Genomic DNA, 12,361 nt, shown 5'->3' on the forward strand with positions numbered 1-12,361 from the left:
GAGTCGGAAAGCCATTTTTTACTTGATATGCACCTTTAGTACTTGCCTTCTTTGCAGGCACAAGACCACGGTTGTGATTATCCCAGTTCTTGTAATGGCAAAAGGCTACTTAAATGGGACCGTAATTTGGTTTAAGATCTTTGCGGCGAGCCTGCATTGCAGGATCATCCTAATTAAAATAAACAAATAATTTCAATTATCCTTCTCATGTTATGTGACCTAGAGAATAATGATTTCAGGCTGAAACCCCTTCAGTGTGCAAAAGACGAACATTGTTGACCATGTTAGTTAAAGCTGTATGGTAACATCTAGGCAATATCCTTGTCCCGTAGTGCTCAGTTATGCACCAATGGGTAAAGCTGCACAAAAGCAGAAGTGAGCAGTATGTCCATTTCAGAGTTATATCACTGTGTCTGCTGTGACGTCACGAAGTAACTCTGCAAGTTTTCACGTGTGTTGCAGCCAGTGGAGCCTCCATTCACAGATTTGTGTTTCTGTGTTCAATTATGTGTAACAAGTGTGGTATCTTGTAAAATTGACATGTTATTGTAACCCCAGGTCATTACGGACACTGTATCCAGCCTTCAAGTGTTCGCTTACAGATTATTGGTTTCAGGAGTGCTGGTCTAATTCCCTCAGTGAAAGCAAAACAAGAATACGAAACCCATAATGCATTGGGTGAACACACAAATGGTAAGAACCGGAAATAGTCTTGCAGGGCCGGCTTTAGCGCTGGTGGCGCCCTGTACGACAATGTTTGTTTGCGCCCCCCCAATGACCACCTCCGTCAGGGATACCCTCACTACCACCCTTCAACAGTGCCCCTCAAGTCTCCGTAACTTGTCTCTCACAGATGCATTACGTTAGTTTTATAGCACCACTGATACCATGTAGGGTTGTCAGACCCTTTTACATCACACACATTACACAGAGACAAACAATCCAATGGCTTAGCTAGTCCTTTGGCTGCCCATGGTGGTCACAGCGGTTGCTGCCCCACAGCGGCCAATTGAAGAGTGGGGGGGGGGATTGCCGCCCTGAGACGGCAGGTAAGAACCGGGGGAGTCGGACCCCCCCACTCTTTATCCCTTACCAGGCCCGGACTGGCCATAGCGGGCACCGGGCAATCCCCCGGTGCGCCACACGGGTGGGGGCCGGTTTTGGACCCCTGGGGGCCGATTTTGCTACAGGGCCGATTTTGCAGCCTAAATCGGCCCTGTACCAAAATCGGCCAAAAACCGGCCCTCACAAAGAGCTCAGCGGGACCCGGGGGGGCCGGCCGAGCATTTTGCCAGGGCCGGTTGTGCTTCCCAGTCCGGCCCTGCCCCTTACTACGCCACTGAAACAATTAAACATGTGTAAATCAGTGTATGGGAAACCATCCATAAAACAGAGGACTACAATAGGAGTCTTGTCATCCATACTTGTAGGCAGTATAGTTAAGAGTGTTTGGTATGGAGAAGCACAAACTTAGACTATAAAACTTAACACCATGGTTGGGGTTTCTCTTTAATTAATAAGAATTGATTTCTGCCCAAATGAACACATTTTGCAACATTAGGATTATGAAAGACTGGGGAGAAAATCATAATGCTCTAACCTATACCATGCAGTTTTCATGCAGCTCTTTGATGACAGTTAATTTCTCACTGCTCGACATTAGGATTTTGACTCATAAACTGCAAGTAACAATAGGATATCTCTGACACAAGCAGTAATCTACTGACTTGTTTACATTATATGCTCTTTGTGAAGTGCATGGTGCACCTTCCTTGCAGCAGGCATATTAACCCTCTCTGCTACCTTACGATGAATCAAAACTACCACTAGACAAAACTCCAGTCTCTCTCCTGAAAGAACATTAATCAACACATGTTTATTGTTGCCTGAAAATTGCTGGATGGCAAAGAATGCTGCAGCAGGTGCTTTTAAAACCATAATATATGTTGCACCGCCACAGAGCCAGCCCTGCCAACAACTTACTGATGGTGCGAGTAGAGAGCAGAGCTCGGCTCTATCAGCCTGATTCATCAAGCTAAATTGCACTCGCAAAGGGCAAGATTCTCAGAATCTTGCCTTTTGCGAGTGCAATTTTTGCATTTGGGATTCATCATCCCAAATGCAAAAATCGCTATTTAAGAATTCGCATATTTGCGAGGAATTGGATTTAAGGAATCTCTAATAGAGATTCCTTAAATGCAATTCATCAACCAATTAGAAATTGCGAAATCGCAATATTTGGTCTCAATTTACCACCAAGTCTGACTTGGTGGTAAATTGCGAAAATAGTGTAAAAAGCACTTTAGTGCATTTTTTTCTTTTGCATGTTACACACACACATGTCCTTTGGACATGTGTGTGCGCAACACCTGTTCAAATGTGCATTTAAGGGGTGCTACAGGGTGTCCTTTGGACACCCCTGGCACCCTTAAAATCACTATCTTATTTGCGAGTAGCAAATTGCTACTCGCAAATAAGGGATACTCCCCATTCATTCCTATGGGCCTTTTGGCCCATAGGAATGAATGGGGAGTTATTCCTTATTTGCGAGTAGCAATTTGCTACTCGCAAATAAGGAATGTGTAGGAATCGCTATTTATTTAGCAATTCCTACATGAATACCGTTTTGCGAGTCCTCAATAGCGAATCGCTATGATTCGCTATTAGGGGCTCGCAAAACGGCCCCTTGATGAATCAGGCTGTATGTGGCTAGATCGATTAAATGAAACACCCAAAGGTACATGCAAAACCTTTTATTTATTTTCTGGCCCAAAAGCAAAGCAAATATTTACTGCAGCGCATGGGTGGGCTTGAAAATGTTACTCCTGGTCTGTTTAACACTGCTCTCTCTCTTATATTTCTACGAAGATTAATATGGTGGAAAAGAGAGAGGGACAACAGTGTTGAACAGTGCAGGCTCTTGGGCAGTGCGACTAGCTCCGTTTTCAGAGCACAAATGGCGCCCACCCATGGGCGTCCACGGGGGGGGGGGGGGCAAGGAGGGGCGCTTGCCCACCCTGGAGTGCCCCTCCTTGCCCCCCTGCCAGGGCCGGCTCTAGGGCGGTGTGACTGGTGCCATCGCACCGGGTGCTGGCTTCCTGGGGGCGCCGTGTTTACATCTTAATTATGATTTTAAAAGCACCTGCTGCACATTCTTTTCCTCCTGCAATTACGGGGCCTCACAAAAATGTCAAGATAACTCCTGTGATTAATGTTCTTCCTGGCCAGAGATCAGAGTTTTGTGTAGTTGAGGTTTTTGACTTATGTGAAGGTAGTACAGTGGGTTAATATGCCTGCTGCAAAGAACGTGTACCAAGTAGATTAAAGAGTGCATTTAATGTAAATAGATAAGCAGGTTACTGCTTTTAAAAGAGCTATCCTTTTCTTACTTGCAATTTATAACTTAAAGTCCTAATATAGAATAGTGAGGTATTAACTTTCATCATAGAAGTGCATACACTCTGCTAAGTTTAGAACATTGATTAATGTTGCAAAAAGGGTTAATTTGGGTAGAAATGGATTCTTATTATTAAAGAAAACTCCCAACTATGCTGTTTCTTTTTCGACTCTGAGTCTGTGCTTCTCCACACCAAGCACTCCTAAACTATACTGCCTACCAGTATAGATGACATGTGACTCCTACACTTTTAGGGGCATATCATCAACAGCCAGCGATAATTATCGCTGGCTATGTGTAGCGTTTAAAAAAATAACGCCGCATGCCGCCTTATTCTATCGCCTGGTGAGCGCACTATCAGCAAGGCGCATCGCCCAGGCGATAGAAATCCAGGCAAAAGCGGCAGAAAGAGTCGAAATCGCTGGAATTCCAGCGATAGAAAACCGCGTTAGGGAAAACCTAATCTATAATGGAAGACGTGGACTCAGCATAACAATCCATATCCCATTAGAGATATGGCTTAGTAAGGAAAATAGCAGGCGTTACAAACCGGCGAAAAACCCGGTTAGCGCTGATTATACTATCACTATGTGTGTTAGCGATACACTTGAAAATAGAGAGAATCAGGGTTAGTGATGATATCCGATGTTGTTTCATGGGACACGCCTTCCTTGCATCTCATTAGCGATGCAAGGTGCTGCGATGTTGAAACCAGCGCTAATCCCATTGAACACGCGTTAGCGTGCTCTTGTAAATAAAGTGATATTTTTATCGTCGCATTTCGTCTGAAAACGGACGCAAACGCGGTGATAAAAATATCGCTAGGCCTTGATAATATGCCCCTTTGTCCTTTGGCTTATGTAACATTTCCTATACACTGATTTACACAAGTATGATTGATTGTCTGTGTAATGTGTGTGATGCAAAGTGCTCTGACATACTTCAATGGTATGAGTAACTCTATATAACGAATTCAATGCATCTGAGAGAGAGTGGTTATGGAGACTTGGTCACTGTTAAAGGGTGCTAGTAAGAGAATCCGTGGTGGAGGTGGTCATTGGGGGCACCAACTAACATTGTTGCACTGGGTGCCACCAGCGCTAAAGCCGGCCCTGCCCCCTGCGGACGCCCATGCCACTATGCATTACACATGGTGCTCCAGCCACGGTTCCTCTCCAGCTTGAACTCTCTGTTCTATTCTGAAGCTCCTCTGCATTTCAGGTCTCAATAGGATAAGACGCGGGCTTCATTTTCCTGCACCGTCCCTTTGGCACTCTCTTATAGGTGAACTCCTGTGCATCTCATCACATGTCACATCTAGACAACACCTGGAGCATCTGCTCTTTTCTAGATCCTTCTGAGTACCCTCTGCCCCCCGCCCCCTCCATCTTACAATTCAGTCAAAAACGCCAGGAGACCTCAGACTTTATAGCGAGCTCTGACACAATAACAAGATTGAGGCAAAGTCTTTTCAAATAATTATTGGATTATAGTGATTGACTGCCTAGAACAGTTGCTGTTAAGTAAATTACTAATCAGAAAGAATAGTCACATTTCAATAAAAGAGTACCGTCTGCCTCTTGTTCTGGTGTTGTTTTTGTCCTCAGGCTGCTCCCCGCCCCCTCTCACCTCTCTGAGAGCCAGTGCCCCCTTTAACCCTCTACCTGCCGCCCACCCCATCCCCCGCCTCTTCTCCTGGTTCACACCTTGGTGCTTTCACACTTAACGTCTCCTCCAGCTCGCATTTTCAGAGAGGGCCCCGGGCTCCCTATCACCGACATGAGGAGGAGGAAGAGAGAGGGAGGACAGAGGAAGACTTGGTGGGGTCGGGGAGACGGATACGGTGGAAGTGAGGGTGAACGAAGAGGGGGAGAGAAAGAGAGAGAGGAGCAGTGGGGAAAGAGATACCGAGAAGTAGAGAGGAAGGAAGATGAGAGAGCAAGTGGAGGGGGAGTAGGGGGTCTGGGTGATGGAGAGCAGCTACAGAGAATTGAGACCTGTGTTCTAACTCTGCCAGTGAAGACAGCAGGTCCAAAGGAGAAAGAACCAGGCCAGACAGAGTAGGTCCAGGCAGTGTGCACGGAGGCAGGCTCGGTGGGTCCGGAAGAGGGACAGGGCAGGCTGAACAGCTCCAGAGAAGGGCGAGCAGAACCGGACCAGGGCGACCCGATCTGGACCAGCAGATCCTCCCTGAGCAGGGAGACGGCGCGATACACAATCAGAATGTAGTGTTCAGTTTTTGTGGTGCCAGGGGGTAACTTGAGGGTTCAGGGTGGGTGTGGGTTTTAAGGTGCCAGGGAGTAATTTTAAGGTTCACGGTGGGTTAGGGATTGGGAGCCAGGGGGATAATTTTAGGGTTCAGGGTGGGTATGGGTTTTGGGGTACCGGGGGGTAATTTTAGGGTTCAGGGTGGGTACGGGTTTTGGGGTCAAGGGGGGACATTTTAGGGTTCAGGGCGGGTATGGGTTTTGGGGTGCCAGGGGGACAATTTTAGAGGTCAGGCCGGTATGGGTTATGGGGTGCCAGGGGGGTAATTTTAGGGTTCAGGGTGGGCATGAGTTTTGGGGTGCCAGGGGGACAATTTTAGGGGTCAGTGTGGGTATGGGTTATGGGTGCCAGGGGGTAAATTCAGGGTTTGGGGCAGGTATGAGTTTTGGGGGGACAGGGGTAATTTTAAGGTTCAGGGTGGGTATGGGTTTTGGGGTGTTAGGGGGTAATTTTAGAATTCAGGGTGGGTATGGGTTTTGAGATGCTAGGGGGTAATTTTAGGGACCAGGGCAGGTATAGATTTTGGGGTGCCACAAAAGAAAGAGATGGCTGTGGCACAACAACCCTATGTTGTATGAGATCATATGCGGCCTGCTTCCTGCCCCCCATGGCGCCTCCTGTGCCCCAGTGTTTCTTGTGCCCCACCTGGCACACATCATGTCGGATGTTGGTGATGGTGTTAACATTTTGCCCCCCCTGGAAAAATTTCTGCGGACGCCATGCGCCCACCTGACCTCGCACCGCCCAAAAGCCGGCACTGCAGTCTTAGTAATATTGTGGAGGGAGGTGGGCATCTTAGTGTATGGGCTAGAGACAGGGCCATGTTGTTGTGAAATGGGCACACAATTCCTTTTTGCTCTTGAGTGACTTTGGACACTGTTGCAAGTAAGGGTCATTTGATACATGATATTGGCCTCCGTGTGATTTCCAGGTCCCACATTCTAGCTCCGCTGAAGTCAGCTGACTCTTTCATCCTTCCAAGATTGACGAATTAACTGCCATTAAAAGTCTTTCCACACCGGAGGGCTGGCTACGGGTGCCTACGTAATTGTGATGGAGCCTCTCAGTGGAAGCCATTAGGAGCATTGGGAATTGCAAAGTTCGTTGGCACATGGCAGAACAAATGGATTTGAACTGGAAGCGGATGAAAGCAACTAAATTCTCCAAATGAATTGCGGCGGGTTTGAAATGAGGAATAATCATGGAAAACGGGATCAACATTACCAAATTCCACGGTAACGCCTCGATTTTAACAATGACCTCAGGTTCCACTTGAATCCAAATGAACTAAGTTTATTGTCCGGTCAATTAAAACCCTTACCATTTCTCATACAGGAAAAAAAGTTACATCAGCAAAGTTCATGGTTTAATACTAATAAATAAAAAAAAGAAACGTGCCAGTAAAACATCTGTACATTATGCTAGCATCAATGATGCAATCATCGATAATGTTGAGTAATTTAATACATTGATAGGGGTTACAACCTTTCAGTATGTTGACGGATTGCCAAGTGATTTGCTAGTACTGCCCTTTTTCAGATCCTAATAATTTTTAGAAGGGAAGAAAAGATCTAGAAAATGAAAAATTTGATAAAGTGAATACTCGGTTCTCAGTAAATGGGTAAATGTGCAATAAAAAGTTGCTTTATGAGCAGCGGCAGTAGTCGATAATTGCTGTTGACTGGTTTTGTTGGAACATTTGACGTCCTGATGAGGGCCAACCTAAACATGTATTGTTTGCTGTGAAGTGTCTATTAAAAATTCTGTTTGGTGCAGTGATGAAACATACTGGTCGTTTGCATGCCATCACAGGATCCCCTTGCTTACAAAGAAAGGCTTCAGTAATTGACGTTGTTCATCTTGTAGTTCTCCGCAAATGCATAAAAGGTGTAATACACTTTCACTAGCTTCCTTGCAAAAACGACATGTTGTCTGACCCGGCGATCGTTTCCAAGGTGGAAGGTGCGGCAATGATGGTAAGATGTCCATTCGAAGATGAAGATATGTTTCTTTCTTCCTCCTGTTGAAACCTACTCCTAGGTAAGATTGCGGAGAGGAATTGAAATAACTTTGCACAACAAACCCTCCATGGGCTCTTTCTGTGAGGGCCGTCTTGTCTTCTACTAGGGATAGTTCTTTCACTGTCTTATTTATGATTTGTTTAACCCAATGGTAGGACCCTGAGGCTGCCCAGAGTTCCTCCAGGCCCATATGCTCTTTCGATGCTGACAGATAGCTCATGGTTGCGCAGTCCCTCTTTTGATGTATTTCGTTCCATAGATAGGAATTCAGTGTCCCTGCTTTGGCCCTTTTGATCCTGTATCAGCTTTTGACGTATGCTCCCTTTCTGGCTATTTTTTGGCTTTGTAGGCCGAATTCTAACCTTATTTGGGTAGGCGAGACATAATTAGGTAGATTAAAAAGTCATTCTGGCCGCTCTTGAGACAGTGCTGTCTAATATGGCCACATCACTTCCCCTCAGGCACTCGCTCCCATAAGTGATTGCCGCAATGAGCTTTGCTTGCCAGACTTGTTAAAGAGGAGCAAGATTTGGACCAGTAGTTTTAAGTTTGATAGCTTTTATTGCTGCCACAATAGAGTTGCCTCTTCTTTTGATGACTTCTTTTTGTGGGTTAAATGTGCCTCTATTGTCTATTATCACTCCTAAATATTTGTATTGGTCGACTACTTCTATTGTTGAGTTAGCCAGGTGCCAGCAGAAATTAGAGGTTTCTTTTCGTGGATGAATCCACATGACCTTCGTTTTGTCAAAATTATTGGTTAAACCATTTTTTGCTGAATATCTACTGGTTGTGTTTAATAGATGTTGAAGGCCAATGAGGGGTTCCACTAACCAGCACAAGGTCATCTGCATACAGGAGGTTGGAGAGTAGCATCCCTCCTATGTTTGGCACATACAGGTTTGGAGGGAAGGTGGTATTTTTTTATCCTTAAGCTTGTGCCAGAGTTTGCTCCTGTTGATGTTATCAAACGCTGACGAGTAGTCACTGAAGAACAAAAATAGAGGGTGGTTTGATGATTTTGCCCCATCTACCAATAGGGACAGGGCAAGTATATTTGTTGTTGATCCCATGCCCTTGCAAAAGCCTGTTTGATTGATGGGTATGATTGATCTTTCGTCTGTCCAAGCAATGAGGTCTTCCAAAAGTAGGCCTGCGTAGTATTTCTCTTCGATATCATTAAAGCCACAGGCCTGTACCTGTTTGCTAAGTTCTTGTCCCCTTTCTTATATATTGGGGATATGATTGACCCCCTCCAAGAGTCCGGGATGTTGTTTCCTCCTGCAATTTGCGCAAACAGCGGTAGCAGTATAGAAGCCCAGTATTCCATGTCTTTTTTTAATAAGCTTGGTGGAATCCCGTTAGGACCTGGGGCACCTCCCCGCTTGCCTTTAGCTATCCTGTTCTCGATCTACTGAGTTGTGAACGATAGATGTTTGTTTCCTGATTTCACATTTTGATTTGCAGGGATTGACTCAGGGATATAGCATGTGATCTGCTCCTGAACAGAATTGAAATGGTGAAGCAGATGAGAGGCCCTAGCTTCCTCTGTCAGGTGTGATTTGATTCTTTGAACATTCGGATTAGCTAGGCTGTTTATTGTGTGCCAGAATCTTGCGCTGTTGTTTGATTTTGAGTCATGTAGTAGTCTAGTTCACAGATTTCCATCCGAGTCCCTTTTTGCCTGCCAGATTATTACTTTTTTTCCGCTTTGAATTGCTCTAGCTCCTTATTTAAACTCCGATCCTGCTCTGTTCGCCGAAGCCTGCGCAGTGTTTTGTTTATTGCTTTCTTGTGATTATGGATTTTTTGAGTTTTAGTAGTATGAAAGTGTTTGTCTTGACGATCTAAAGACCTGTTTGTCTTTGAGGCTGGGAGACATTTGCCGTGTGCGTTCCTCCCAATGTTTTGATGAATTGTTCCCAGTGCATTATCTTATTTATGTCAGTTTTGTCCATTTGTTTCCATTGTGACTTCGCTGAGGCCAGTAGTTCATCTGTTTTTTTTTCTTAATTTAATCCTCCTGAAATTGTCCGTATGTATGGACTCGGGGTCCTCAGCAGGCTTGTCTAGTGGTGATCCAGTTATTCTTGTGTTACTAGTATATACATAATCAGTGTCTCCAGGTGACTGTTAATTGGCTGGATACCGGGGTACTCAGAGTGAGCCCCATGTCTTTTTTCTTTTACTTTTAGCTGGGAGAATGCTTTGATACAACCTGAGTTCGAAGGGTGTATTGAGGGAAAGGGTGGGTAGAGGATAAATGAAGGACAATTCTTCTAGACATTACACCATATTAAGTGCTATTGAAGAACATGTTTTGCTAGGCCTCAAATTCCAGCCAGCCTCACCCCTTTCCCCTCTCGCTGTTCCTGTCCCCCACTCTGTTCGAAAGCTTTGATAAGCTGAAGCTGAAACCAAGAGGGTAGATGCCAAAATGATAGTAAAAAAAAGATGAAAAATGTCATATTGTAACCTATCACACAACATTATAACAGTTTAACGTGAAGTAACAAGGCATTAGCTGGTATTACTCCATATGGAATATCGAGATATGATATGGCGTATAGCAAACAACAATGTTATTAACTCTCAACAATAAATCACTCAATAAACCTTTGCCCCCCCACCCCACCCCACCCCCTCTAAACAAATCTGAGATGCACGCAGAGGGGGTGATAGGGTGGTTAATCTTACATTAGGCTTCTGTTGCAAATCCACTATCAAGGGATATAGGTAGCATACTATAGCATCCCATTTGAATGGCCTTACTTTCGATTCACCTGCTCTCAAACCTATGCAATAGGTTTGCTTTCTTGTGTTACTTTATATTCATTTGTGTGGGTCTTAACCATTACGTTTTCCCCAAAATATGTTGGAAATACTTTAGCGATGCCTCAGCAGAAAAAAGATCCTCTCCAAGTTCATTCAGAAAGTCATATAACTCTCAGAGAGACTATGACTTTTATGCCACAAGAGAGAAAAGATATCATGCTAGTATAACCTTCCACACACTGAGGCTAACATTTCCAAAATGAAATGGGGAGAAACACAAACACAAAAATTGTTGGAGCAGAAGCTTTATACTGGTCCTTACGGGCCCTCTGCAACTCTGTAGTCTTCAGTGAAGTTCTCAACCTTCCAATGGTCTAATTGTGTATTATTGGCCACACCGGTGGCCAGTGCTGGCTTTAATTTATGCTCTCGATTATCATGGGCTTTAGATGAGGGTGCTTAATGCAGGAGGGACTAATGACAGCAATTCCATGCCTTGCTGGTAAGAGCAATTAATTTAGTATAAACAATGGTTCTGTCGGGCATGCCAACTGATTACTTCAAAATATATATCCATCTTTCCAAGGTTATCTCTTATTTAGTTAAAGGTTATTGTATACAATCATGAAATGACCGCATTTGTCAAAAAGCAAATTCCATACCAAGGAGAACAGTATAACACTATAATTTTAATCACTGAATTAGTTTCATTCATGAAAACCTAGTTTTTTATACATATAAATTAATCAAAACAATTCAACATTACTTCATAATAAACAGCGCATATAAATACAGTGCGTGCAAAGTGACATGTGGTGCACTCGTGAGAAAGTGAATTATATACAACAAGTGAGTGAGGGGTGGGAGGGGAGAGGGTTCGTGGTGTTTTTTACTAAACACTTTACAGGCCAGTTTCCATATTTAATTATAATACACTCAGGGCCAGATGTAGGTCGGTCGGTAACGGCCGAAAATCGGTATTTTCGGCCGTTACCGACCGGTAATTCAGAAATGGTATGTAGGGCCCTGAATTTTACAGAATCGGTAAATTTACCGATCGGTAAATTTACCGATTCTGTAAAATACCAAATCGGTATTTTTACCGATTCGGTAAATTTGAGATGTAGGTGGGACTCTTCTGAGTCCCACAAGCCTTACAGAATCGGTATTTTACCATCAAATCCAATTTGATGGTAAAATACCGATTCCGGTGTGCATGCACATGTGTGCATGCACACCTCTGCCATATGACAGGGAACACCAGGAGGCCTAAATCTTACCTGCCACGCCATCGGGCGGAGCCGTGAGGGAAACGGCGGTAGTCTCTGTCCAGCGAGACGCCGGGAGGCAGACCGGACGGACCGGACCACACTCCCCAGCAGCCTCTGGGGCGGCAGCGCGACCGTGACGCGCCAGGAGCGCCCAGACGCGCTAGTAAAAGGCTGACCCCCGCGAGCCTAAGGGGGAACACCAGGAGGCCTAAATCTTACCTGCCACGCCATCGGGCGGAGCCGTGAGGGAAACGGCGGTAGTCTCTGTCCAGCGAGACGCCGGGAGGCAGACCGGACGGACCGGACCACACTCTCCAGTAGCCTCTGGGGCGGCAGCGCGACCGTGACGCGCCAGGAGCACCCAGACGCGCTAGTAAAAGGCTGACCCCCGCGAGCCTAAGGGGGAACACCAGGAGGCCTAAATCTAACCTGCCACGCCATTGGGCGGAGCCGTGAGGGAAACAGCAGTAGTCTCTGTCCAGCGAGACGCCGGGAGGCAGACCGGACGGACCGGACCACACTCCCCAGCAGCCCCTGGGGCGGCAGCGCGATCGTGAAGCGCCCGGAGCGCCCAGACGCGCTAGTAAAAGGCTGACCCCCGCGAGCCTAAGGGGGAACACCAGGAGGCC

Source organism: Lissotriton helveticus, chromosome 10 (genome assembly GCF_964261635.1).
Source record: "Lissotriton helveticus chromosome 10, aLisHel1.1, whole genome shotgun sequence".
In the NCBI taxonomy this organism is placed as follows: Eukaryota; Metazoa; Chordata; class Amphibia; order Caudata; family Salamandridae; genus Lissotriton; species Lissotriton helveticus.